Raw genomic sequence first — 11,369 nt, 5'->3', positions numbered from 1 at the left:
AGCTGGATTGATTCATTGGCAAACAGGTGCCATTTAGTCGCTTCTGGACTATATGGCCTACAGCACAAAAAAGGGTTAATAATATTAGAAGCTTGAATGCATTTTAAGTGGTGACTATTTATTCAGAAGTGAGATTTCAAGTCTCTTGGGTACTGCCTCACAATTCGTGTTTGTATCCTCAAATAATTATCATCCAAAATGTACTTAAAACAAGCTCAATCTATTTCTTTATCTACTCTTTGTGACAGCCATTGCATTGAGGAATGCAACATAATTGTGTTATTTCAGGCAATAAAACAGTCATCCCCCACAGAAAAATAATCAAGCAATTTAAAATGTGGTCATGGTTGCCTGAGCAGCCAGATTCTGATTTCAAAAGACCTAACTACATAACCCTGAGTAAGTATTGCTTTTTAAGGGAAATTCATCTTGCAAAACAAATATTACTTGGGGGTGTGGGGTGAGGGGGGAAGATATACAGCATTGACTGGTTTTGTGAGCATCTTGTCTGCTCTCTAGATATAATAACACAAGAAATTCCTAAAGGAAAAGCTAGGAATTTTAGGATACTTCAGAGTTTTTCTTCCCACACTTTTCTATCTCCTTTTCACAAGGACACACAACTTTTTGTTTGTTTGGTTTGGTGTTTTTGTTTTTAATCTAAGACCTCAAGCTGTGGACTTTTTTGTTAATTTACTATGATACTGTGAGAAGTATGCGAAGCAGTTAATAAATCCTACAGACAAGAAAGCTGTTGGAGAAGGCTGGAAGACAGATGATAGTTATATCAAGAAGACCATGTTCTTCATAGCATAAAACTTATTTATATAGACTTCACAGACAGGCCTGAGGCACTGAATCCAAATGAAATTGATTGACGTCACATATACCAGCCATCAAGTTAGAACCTGCAACTTCATCTACTGTTTAAAGTTCTTTGGTTTGGACTTGACTTAGTCTTCTTAAAAGTGTTTAAGCCAGAGCCAGCTGTAGCAGTAACAGGTGGTAATATTTGAATGTGGTCTCTTTTAAATGAAGTATCACTATCATTATCAGGTAGCACAATTCTATTGAGTTTTTTGAACATAGGACACATAAGAGAAAGGAGGAAGGTTCAGATCTCTTCCTGCTCCTCCACTAATTTCCTTTTGACCATCAAATCTGATTTCCTGCAGGCCTTCACTCTGCGGAGAACCAAATTTTCCAACTTCCGAAGACGTGAGCCCCACTCCACTCCAGGACCAGCTCTTCCTCTCCGTCCTCCCTTAGCCAAAGGATCTGCCCTCTCAGTGTTCCCCACCTGGCACCATTTCTGCCTCAGGACATGCAAAGCTTCATTTGACCTCACGAACAGCACCCGTGGCTCTAAGTGGAAAGAAAAGGAAAATCAGAACACCATCTATCTCTCTGTTCATCTGTCTGTCCGTCTTCACATCCACTTAGACATCACTGCCAGAGCTAGGAGCCTTGGTCAGGGGACGCCAATTCTGATGAGAGAAATGGGGCAGAAGGCAAAAAATGATGTGACCCAGCATTGCAGGACTGGGTAACAACTAATCAAAAAACCCAAACAAACCAGGATCTTAAACAGGCACTGAACAGCTTTGGTATTGTTAGATATCACGTACCTCAAAACTGTGATTCTGTTAAAGTACAAGTGGATTGTCCAGCACCAAACAATAAACCAGCATGAACAGCATGATTACATCAGACTGGTGGTTAATGAGATCATCTATCCCAGTACTGCAGCACAGTGACAGCTCCCTCCTTTGCATCATACCAACCCCACAACTTGTTCTCAATCCCTTTTATAATCTATTCTCTGTAGCTGGCTCTAAGCTAAGGCTTTCTTCTCATATTTTACAGTTGCAATCAAGGCCCCTTTTCTCCCAGTTCAGTAACCACAGACCTCTGACAATTGCTCAGTCTCCTTCATGGACTGGGATGTTTTTCCATTAAAAGGCTTTGTTCATTAACAAAATAATTATATCAGAATACTCTAAGTCAGCAACCACCCCAAAATCCCCAGAATGCATAACGATAATGAAAATAAGGTTCCCTCAGATATTTCATAAAACCACATGCAGTTTTTTCCTTCTCCTTTAAAAAGAAATACTATGAAAGTTAAGTCCTATTCTTCCCCACAGAACTTTGTCATTGTCATTGCTGTCTTAACTCACATGGACAACGACAACAACAAAACCATACTTGCTTATATGTTATTTCTCTAGACTATTATTAGTGGAAAAAAAGTCTTTTTTAACCATACAACCCTTTCTCCTAACTTAGAGTCAGAACACGGATGCAAATACTTTGTTAGTGACTTTTAATCTGTTTCAAAATTATTTTTCTGTGATGAGATTGTGCTGAAACTTTTATACTTTGCCTAGGTAAAATAATTTTGAGAGCCAGACAAACTTGTGGCACCTCAGAGAACATCACTATCCCCCAGATTTTCCCCTGGGTTGGTTTGTTTGTTCATTTGTTTTTAGTGAAACAAGGAGCGACAGAATATACCTTTCTTATTATTTTTTTCCCCATGAAATGAACAACTGTGCCAATATTAGAAGACAAAAAGTCAACATTTCCACTGGTATCCACATCAGACTTTTATCATAAGTTAGTCAGAGAGAATAAAGTATTTTACTGTTTTCATACATAAGGTTGCCTCATTATAATTCCTTGACATTAGAATTATTTGCTAGTAGGAGCAATGTTACAAGGTTGAATGTCAGGCAAAGAAATACATTTGAATGCTTCAGCTATGCTGGTTATGTGAGATTTACTCAATGACTCTACCTCCTAATAATTACTTATTATTAAATTAAACATTTTTAAGATTTTAAATACATACATACACTCTTCATAATCACACACACTCTGTAGTGTTTACACTGCTCTTTTATCCTCAGCCTTTCTATTTTGGAAAAAAAAGAAAACATAGTTTCTTGTTAGCTTTACTCTTCAGTTCTCATAAACTGGAAGAATGCAGCAATGTTTGGGTTGCTAACATTGGCAAAAGAGTACATCTTTGCATTTGAATGCTAGAGTTAGTTTTGCTTCTGTGTTCTTTATTAATTGACAGAACAGCACTGAATTTTAAAAATATTGATTCTACAGCATACTGCCGTTATGTGCTATGTTACAACACACTGTTGAGGAAGCAGGCTGCTTAATAAATTTATTAGAGAAATGTATTCAACCTCAATTAAGAGAGTTGGACACTAGGCATTCAAAGAATTATATTCAGCCTTGAAGAGTAAAATAGAATAATAAATAAACAATAAAACCACCTTTTTGATCACATGATTTGTCAATGATGAGAGCTTGGAGATTTAGTGCCAAGAATAAAGACACAGGCTTGGATATTAAGCCTTCCAACTATTTCTTAGAAACAAACATTAAAGTTAATGCAACAATAATCACACATTGTAGGACACTTAGATGATATATACTGGGGCCCAGAAGGAAGTAAGTACAGCATTCACACAGTGAAAGGGAAAAGAAGAAAGATTACTTTCTACCTGTGACACAACGTAATTCAACTGATCTTTATCCCAGATTGCTCCGTTATAAAATAGATATCATGCTTCACTAATGGGAAACAAAGGCAGCCTGAACTTTGAGATGAATATAACACGACCTCTCCCCACACTGAGATCAAAGATGATTAAAAAAAAATTTCAAACAGAAAAGCCAGAGACTTTTCAATATATGTTTATACACTAAAATAGTTAGTTTTCTTGGTGCTACACCCCTGCAGAGTCTCAGCAACCTTGTTTTCTCTTTCCATCCATGGGCTGCAAGAGCCTCCGCTCCCCGAAGGTGCCCAGGCCTGGGGAGAAGCCCTTGCCCTGACCGGGGAATCTGCCCCTGCCCCAGGCACCCACTGCGCTCACACCCTGGGACGAAACAACTCCGACACCTTCTAGCACAACTTCCCTCCTCCAACAGGTGATGAGGAGGGGGGATCGTGAATAAGTGTTTGTAAACCTCCTGAAAAACCCTCATGGAAGGATCTGGTGAAACGGTAGACGACAGCAATTCCTCCTTACCCCTATCAGCACGAATATTCACTCTGTGTGTTTACACAGAGTTAAGTCCTAGTTCTTTAATGTCTTGTTTCTTTTCCATAATGGCTTTCTGCCTTTTAGTTGAATCAATCTTCCTGAAAGCAGAACACTTTACTGTCCATATTTAAGATAAGGTTGAAACAGATAAGGCTGAACCTGCTCCTAAAAGGAAAAAACCCACAACAAGCTGCAAAAGCTTACTTACTCAAGAGATGCCTTTCTCTGGGAGGAAGATGAGGAGAAGCCATTTCCTACAGCTTTCCCCAGGTGAAGTCTATCCTCCCAACTCCATGTGTTTTCTCATTGTTCCATTAATTTGTGCCTGTTCCTTTCCTGCATCCCTTCACTTTCTTCCTAAAGGATGGAAAATGCATTTGTTTTGCCCTTTCTCCCAAAGCTAATGTTTGAGAAAGCTACAGGAGAAACAAGGGGTGTGTTGCATTATTGGCTCACATCTCACACCATCTGAACGTGCTGTCGCTGGTCTTGGCAAATGCTGTCACAGATGCGCAACAGGCACAAAACATGACATATCCATCAAGTAACACCATAAAATCATGTATTTGTTTTACTTGGAGATTATGACTTGCTGACCCTTCTGTTTGAAATTCTCAAAGAGAAGCACTGAATGCTTGAGAAACACAAATGAATAAAAAGTCCAACCTCAGCAAAAATAGCAACAGCAGTAACAACCAGCATTCACGCTGCTTTTTCTGTTGGTGTTTCCCAACACATTCTGCAAATGGGGAAACTGCTTCAAAAAGTCATATAAAGAGTTTTTTACATGGTGATTACATAGCATAGACCAGTGGCAAACCCAGAATTACTACAGAGACAGACACTCACCTTCTCCCACTTTGAGATACCTAGAGTACTCTGAATTGCTGGTGGAGAGTCTTACCTTTTTTCCCTGATTATACATAAGCAAACATAGCTTCCTGTCATATAGCAGAACCTCCGGACTCACTGTGTTGTCCGTATGGGATTGACTCTTACCTCAGGGATAGCGGGGCCCTATCCACACCAGAACTTTTAACTTTGGTGAGAGCTTTTTGTGTCTTAATTTCCTCCTCTGCCACACATGCCAGTGGGCAGCTAGCCACCCAGTGAGAAGTGCACTGCATCCCCACTGCACCTGCACTGCTTTCTAGAGCCGACCTGCTGAAAAGCATCAGAGCCACAAGACAGTGTATGGATATATCTACAGGGGGGTGTGTGTATACAATAGAGGAAAGAATGGAATTTTTATTTGGTTTTGTCGTGGTTTAACCCCAGCCAGCAACTAAGCACCATGCAGTCGCTCACTCACTGCCCCCCTCCACCCAGTGGGATGGGGGAGAAAATCGGGAAAAGAAGTAAAACTCGTGGGTTGAGATAAGAACGGTTTCATAGAACAGAAAAGAAGAAACTAATAATGATAATGATAACACTAATAAAATGACAACAGTAATAATAAAAGGATTGGAATGTACAGATGATGCGCAGTGCAATTGCTCACCACCTGCTGATTGATGCCCAGTTAGTTCCCGAGTGGCGATCCCCCCTGCCCCCACCCCCCCAGTTCATATACTGGGCATGACGTCATATGGTATGGAATACCCTGTTGGACAGTTTGGGTCAGCTGCCCTGGCTGTGTCCCCTCCCAGCTTCTTGTGCCCCTCCAGCTTTCTCACTGGCTGGGCATGAGAAGCTGAAAAATCCTTGACTTTAGACTAAACACTACTGAGCAACAACTGAAAACATCAGTGTTTTATCAACATTCTTCCCACACCTAACTCAAAAACATAGCACTGTACCAGCTACTAGGAAGACAACTCTATCCCAGCTGAAACCAGGACAGTTTTCAATCTTTTGTGTCTTGACTGATCTATTACTTCTAATAGTTTTTTCACGGGCTCTTTACACAAACATTATCTGGATTCATGTATGTCCTGGAAGCAAAATCACCAACTTCTTTCTTCTTGCCATTACTTGTGCCATTCCTTGGAAACACCCTAAGAAATGAAATGGAATAAAGAGAATTAATCTTATCAATTAGGTTTGCAGAGAAACATGACTATTGGAAGTTTCTGTAAGGGATCGACAGAGAGCAGTTTGTATCTGAACAAGAGACATATAGTGACAACTCGCTTACTTTTGTATAACTTACCCTCCAAAGACAGGCTCTTAGCTATCAAACACTTTGCAGCTGCACTAAGATAGAACACTTGATGGAAACTTGAATGAAGATATGGAAAGTTAACCACAATGCCAAACTCAGGAGGGAGAGATATTACAATTAATACCCCATGATGAATATACTGTGGTGTATTTGCAATGTGTCTGACAGAGTTTGTATCTTAGAGTAAATGTTCCTATAGAGAACTGCATTTCCTGCAGGAAAGTGACCAGAAGACTGGTCACAAAAGAGCAGATAGGGAAACGGAACACTTCTCACACACTTCTGGTACATCCTTAAAGTCAAAGCTGCAACACTGTCACAGCAAAGCAATGTGAAGGACTTGGTTCTCAGCCCAACAATTCTCTTAGAGCTTAAATAACATTTTAAAAGAACAAAATCATTTCCCCTACTGAACCATTATAGCAGGACATGTCACATCACAACTTTAAAATTAAGCCAGGGCAACAGACCACTACCAGTGGATTAAATGCCACAAATTTGCACAACTGCAAAATTTTGGCATCATTCCTAGTAATGTGCTTCCATAACCATGCTATCAGTACTTAACAGTCATTTAAAAAAAGACCCATAATTAACTGTGGTCAGCAGAAGGAAAATCCATTTAAAAACAGGCTGGCACAATCATAGAATTCTAGAATCATAGAATGGTTTGGGTTGGAAGGGACCTTAAAGATCATCTAGTTCCAACCCCCTGCCATGGGCAGGGACACCTTCCACTAGACCAGGTTGCTCAAAGCCCCATCCAACCCGGCCTTGAACACTGCCAGGGATGAGGCACCCACAACCTGTCTGGGCAACCTGTTCCAGTGCCTCACCACCCTCACAGGGAAGAACTCCTTTCTTACATCTAATCTAAATCTACCTTCTTTCAGTTTAAAACCATTACTACTCATCCTACCACTAAACTGCCTGTTAAAGACTCCCTCTCCAGCTTTCTTGTAGGCTCCCTTCAGGTACCGGATGGCTGCTATAAGGTGTCCCTGGAACCTTCTCTTCTCCAGGCTGAACAAACCCAACTCTCAGCCTGTCTTCATAGGAGAGGTGCTCCAGACCCCTGATCATCTTTGTGGCCCTCCTCTGGACCTGCTCAAGCAGGTCCATGTCTTTCTTATGTTGGGGGCCCCACAGCTGAACGCAGTACTCCAGGTAGGGTCTCATGAGAGCAGATTAGAGGGGTAGAATCACCTCCCTTGACTTGTTGGTCATGCTTCTCTTGATGCAGCCCAGAATGCGATTGGCTTTCTGGGCTGCGAGCACACACTGTTGGCTCATATTCAGTTTTTCATCCACTAATACCCCCAAGTCCTTCTCCGCAGGGCTGCTCTCAGTCCACTCATTGCCCAGCCTGTACTTGTGCTTGGGATTGCCCTGACCAATATGCACGACTTTGCACGTGGCCTTGTTGAACTTCATGAGGTCCGCACAGGCCCACCTCTCAAGCCTGTCCAGGTCCCTCTGGATGGCATCCCTTCCCTCCAGCGTGTCGACCGCACCACACAGCTCGGTGTCATCGGCAAACTTGCTGAGGGTGCACTCAATGCCACTGTCCATGTCACCGACAAAGGTATTAAACAGCGCCGGTCCCAATACCGACCCCTGAGGAACACCACTCGTCACTGGTCTCCTCTCGGACATCGAGCTATTGACCACAACTCTTTGAGTGTGACCATCCAGCCAATTCCATATCCACCGAGTGGTCCATCCGTCAATTCTATGTCTCACCAATTTAGAGACAAGGATGTCATGTGGGACAGTGTCAGATGCTCTGCACAAGTCCAGGCAGATGACGTCCGTTGCTCTCCCCTTATTCACCAATGCTGTAACCCTGTCGTAGGCGGCCACCAGATTTGTCAGGCACGATTTGCCCTTAGTGAAGCCATGTTGGCTGTCACCAATCACCTCCTTATTTTCCATGTGCCTTAGCATAGATTCCAGGATGATCTGCTCCATGATCTTGCCGGGCACAGAGGTAAAATCAACTGGTCTGTAGTTCCTTGGGTCTTCCTTTTTTCCCTTTTTGAAATGGGAGTTATGTTTCCCCTTTTCCAGTCAGTGGGAACTTCCCTGGGATGCCACGACTTCTCAAATATGATGGATAGTGGCTTAGCCAATTCTTCCGCCAGTTCCCTCAGGACTCACGGATGCATCTCATCAGGTCCCATGGACTTGTGCACCTTCAGGTTCTTTAGATAGTCTCAAACCTGATCTTCTCCTTCAGTGTGGCAGTTCTTCATTCTCCCAGTCCCTGCCTTTGTCTTCTGCAACTTGGGTGATGAGGCTTCCTTCAGTGGTGTTGACTGAATGCCAGTCTTGCAGCACCTCCATCAACCATGCATGAAATACGATTGCAGAAATCTAAACCACCAATAGTTTTCAGAAATTTTAAATAAGAAAACAGCTTACTGAAAAAATCAGCTTCCTTTTTACTAAGGTTGTCAAACAAACTTTAAAGGAGACAGTATTATTCTCCTATTCAGAGAAAACATATTCCCATTTTAAGATACCCATAAGAGATGAATTACCTCACACCAGTCAGGCTGTTCTGTTGATTTTCTGCAGCCAAACCCCAATTGCCACAGAAGCCTCAAGAGTTTGAGATGATGTTACGCCTTGAAACAAGTGCTGGACAGTCATACTCTTCCACACTTCCATTTAATAGCAACACTTCGTGTTTGTGTGGCAGAAAGATGCCTAATGACTTCCCGGACTGACTCTCAATTAGACACAATTGTGATACAACCAAATATTGCTGTGAGGGTAGTGAATGAGAGCAGATACTGCCATGAAGTTAGGGTGGATACATAGCAGGGGAATGCAGACTTAGATCCTAGAACTGTGCATCATGAAGAAAATGCATAATTAAAACCACTCAGTTTTTGAGAAAATACGTTGTGTGAATACTGAAGGTACAGAAAAAAGCTGAAATTGTAATTAGAGACAAGGAAAAAGGCTGCTAATCTGAAACATAATAAAATGCATAGAAAATTTATTTGACCAGTGGAGGAAAAAAGCATATCCAAAAGCAAAAGAATCATAAAATAAATTATAAGGAGTAGTAATTTGGCGTTCCTACCCTTTTGTGACAGCAAATTAGAATGAAATTAAGAAAATAGTAAGGACATAAATCTTACACCTTCACAAACTTTACCATAGAGTCAAGTTTTCTATCTTACCGTTTCATTTCCTTAACTTATATTTGTTTGTAAAGGCAAGGAAAAGCAACTTAAACCAAAAAGCAACTTAAATCAAAAAGCAAAAGCATACTGCCAAAATACCAGGTGTTTCACAAGGTATCTTTCTTTTTTTACAAAATTCTAACACCAGTTGTATTAGCCAGCCAAAAAATGTTATCCCCACTTGAGGAGGGGAAGGGGCAGAAAATGTACAAATAAACCTCTTCTTACTTCCTAATTAAAAATACTGTATTACTGAAAATAATCCCAGAGGATAGAAATGGAAGGTTCTATTAAATTAAACATTTCACTACTACCATCCTTGTCCATTCTATGCATTTTAGTGCTTCTTCCAGATTCATTTTAAGGGAACAATTTTAAAAGCAGCAGAGGTTAATGTTAAAATTATATTTACATGCAGAAATTGCTAATTGGGTGCTCCCAGAATGCAAATTTCTACTTTTTCTCTTGGGAAACTATTTTCTACTCATAAAGTATGAATAGTTTTTTTTAGAATTCCAACTTAAATCTCCTGCTACAGTAATCTCTTAGTGTCTTAGTACAATATCATAACATCCTAAATAGTCCTCTGAGACTGGTTTGACACATACAAGGCTAAAGACTGTTGCTTTTATAACTTTTAAAATAATCCTTCAGACAGTTTCCATTGTGATTTATTTAGAATGCATTCATCAGTGTGTTCAACTATTATCCAGCTATACCAGGAAACAAAATGCATGAAATGAGAAGAAAAGGAGGGGACAAAAGGAGAGAATATTTTCTCACTCCTTTTCAACTCCTTTCTTCTTTGTAATTTTTTTTTTTTTTTTTTTTTCTCTCTCTCCCTGTAATGCTTAGTTATCTTTTCAGGACTCTTCTCTCCCCATTACCACTGCATTTTATGTTATTCTTCCTTGCCTGGTTCAGCCCTTTATTATTTCATTGTTGTGTTAGGTGGGCCAAAGCTTCCCTTTCAGTACAGAATTGATTGCTTCCCCACAGGACTGTCAGCAATCAGCAGGGAGTTGAAAAGATAAACACTCAGAACCAATGTTTCTCCAGGTAGAAACAAGAGGTGACAGTATTTCCAACAATAATTGCTCATATCCATCCTGATGGAAACACTGCTGACAAAGGCAATAGAATTTATTAAAAAAAATTAGCAGAACAAAATAAGCTCTGTCATGCAAGTCTTAGCAAAAGCCATGGAACTTGTCAGTGCCTCTGCTTTATTTAGTCTGATAAGACCTTGATGACTTCTTCGAGTCAAATAGAGGAAATGTTCTTAACCAAAAAAAAAGGGGGTGGGTGGGGAGGAAACACTGTTTATTTAGCCATTTGCTTTCTAGAAATCTGAGAGCATTGTTATTTATTGTCTTTTTTTTTTTTTTTTTAAGTGTGGTTTTATACAATTTGGAATCCTTTTATAGTCTGAATATCCAAAGACATTGATATTTTTTCTCCAACTCCTTAGAATTTGATCAAATGGTTCATCACAAAGAAAGGTATGTTCCAAGAGGAAAATAAAAAAGACTATTTCAACCTGAAAGACAGTTAATTAACACAGGGCAGGTGATCAACAACCCTAATCTTATAGATAATATTAAAAAAACATATAAGTGATTTATGAAACTGCCTTGCAGTATCAAATAGGAAGTAGTTGTTTAGGAGTTAGTGGACTTAAACATGTAGTACCCAGATCTGCAGAGACCCTACTTAGTAACACAACAGCGACCTGTCTTCTGTGCCATTGACCACTGGAATTCAGTCCCAAGACAGGCTGGAGAGGTGGGTGCCTCAGGAAGACAGTTTCAGAAAATGACAGTTGAGCAGCGAGGCAGAAATGGCAAGACAAGGAGGACAGGGAAGAGGAAGATCTGCATGATACCATGTGGGTACTGTCAAAAACAGAACTCAGATTTCCACCTCCTTGCTCAAACA

Source organism: Aquila chrysaetos, chromosome 2, assembly GCF_900496995.4.
Source record: "Aquila chrysaetos chrysaetos chromosome 2, bAquChr1.4, whole genome shotgun sequence".
In the NCBI taxonomy this organism is placed as follows: Eukaryota; Metazoa; Chordata; class Aves; order Accipitriformes; family Accipitridae; genus Aquila; species Aquila chrysaetos.
This window is presented reverse-complemented; position numbering follows the sequence as displayed.